We start from the raw sequence: 2,568 nt of genomic DNA, 5'->3' as shown, positions 1-2,568 counted from the left end.
GGAAATATATATATATATTAATACTACATACATACATATATATATGTATATATATATATATATATATATATATATATATATATATATATAATATACTATAATTTATATATATATATATGTATTACATATATATATATATGTGTGTATGTATATATTATGTATGTATGTATATATATACATATATATATATATACATATATATATATATATACATACATATATATATATTAATATCTATATATATATATATATATATATATTATTATATACATATACAAAATGTGACCGCGTGTGTACCGTTGGCGATTTTTTTTCCTCCGTCTCCCCTTCTCTGGATCTTTCCTGTTCCTATGTTTCTGACGAAGAGCTTCGCTCGAAACGTAAAACCCTCCTTCTTCCCTTCCTTCCTGAGCGTCCAATAATACTATATTTGTTCGACGTCCTCGCGTTGTTGTGTTTTCTCTTTGTGTTTTCATATTTGGATTAACATTATATACATATATATATATATATTATATATACAAAATCAGAAAATGGAGAATAGAGGGTTGAATTTGCAACCCCTATCTCAATTTGTATATATATATATATATGAGCAGGAGTGGCTGTGTGATAAGTAGCTTGCTTACCAACCACATGGTTCCTGGTTCAGTCCCACAGCGTGGCACCGTGGTTAGGTGTCTTCTACTATAATCTCGGACCGACGAATGACTTGCGAGTGGATTTGGTAGACGGAAACTGAAAGAAATCCGTCGAATATGTATGTATGTATATGTTTGTATGTCTTTGTATGCCCCACCCCAGCATCGCTTGACCACTGATGCGTGTGTTTTTATGTCCCCCGTAACTTAGCGGTTCGGCACACGCAACCGATAGAATAAGTACTAGGCTTACAGAGAATAAGTCCTGAGGTCGATTTGCTCGACTAAAGGCGATGCTCCTGCATGCCGTGTGTCAAATGACTGAAATAAATGATGTATATATATGTATATATATATATATATATATATATAATATATATATATATATAATATATATATATATATATATATATATATATATATGCATGTATGTATATAACAAAGAGAGAGAGAGAGAGAGAGATTTGCTTATGTATATTTATGCATGGATATATATGATATATTTTTCGTAACTTTATTTATGTACGTGCGTATATGGTTGTGTCTGTTTAATTAGGTACGTGCATGGGTGAATGCATCTGTGCAAAAATGGTGCATCTATCTATGTATCTCTCGGTCTGTCTGTCTATCTATCTATCTCTATATGTAATATATATCTTTCATTTGAGTTTATTTAAATACTTTAAAAATATATTGCTCACGCACTCTCATCCATATATATATATATATATATATATTATATATATACATACATGACATATATATATATGTGTGTGTGTATATATATATATATATATATATATATATATATTATATATATATATTATTATATATATATACATACATATACAGTTTATATATATATATTATATTGCGTGAGCAATATATTTTTAAAGTTATTTAAATAACCTCGAAATGAAAGATATCAGCTGATAAGAATCTTATAAGCAAAAGGCATTATAGGCAAACAACACCAGATGGCGGTGTTCATTTAGGGAGAGTTAAATGTCACTTGGTAAATTCATCTGTGAAATTCTCTGGTATTCTACGAATCTGTGGTTAAGATAGGAATTAACTTCTGTTAAAAACACCTGTTCACCACCTGCCTTGCCAAATGTATAATAACAACATATATTATCAACCTTGTATATACACCCAGGTCAACACATTTATCGTACTCAATTAACAGCTAGTTTTGTTGACTGTTTCGCGGTGGTTTATTTTCGTGTATATAAGTGCGCAATTGATTACGAACATATATATATTTCTGTGTTTGTATGTATGTATATATGTACGTGTGCGCGTGGTGTGTGTATGTATATATATATATATATATATATATATATATATATATGGTAAGTAGCTTGCTTACCAACCACATGGTTCCAGGTTCAATCCCACTATGTGGCACCTTGGGCGAGGGTCTTCTAATATAGCCTCGAGCCGACCAATGCTTTGTGAGTGGATTTGGTAGATGGAAAGGGAAAGAAAACCCGTCGTATATATGTACATGTATATATGTATATATATATATATATATATATATATATATATATATTATATTATATATAATGCGTGTGTGTGTGTGTGCTTGTGTCTGTGTTCGTCCCCCACCAACATAGCTTGACAACCGATGCTGGTGTGTTTACGTCGCGTAACTTTGCGGTTCAGCAAAAGTGACGGATACAATAAGTACTTGGCTTACAAAGAATAAGTCCGGGGATCGATTTGATTCAACTAAAGGCGGTGCTCCAGCATGGCCGCAGTTAAATGACTGAAACAAGTAAAAAGAGCGAATACATATATATATAATGGGAAAGTTTACGAAAATAAACAAAGTCGAAGGCAGGTGGAGTACAAACAAACAAATGTATTAGTATAGCGCTCAGGAATAGAAATAGAAAAAGTCTATTACGTTTCGAGCCTA

Source organism: Octopus sinensis, linkage group LG4 (assembly GCF_006345805.1).
Source record: "Octopus sinensis linkage group LG4, ASM634580v1, whole genome shotgun sequence".
NCBI classification, from domain to species: Eukaryota; Metazoa; Mollusca; class Cephalopoda; order Octopoda; family Octopodidae; genus Octopus; species Octopus sinensis.
This window is presented reverse-complemented; position numbering follows the sequence as displayed.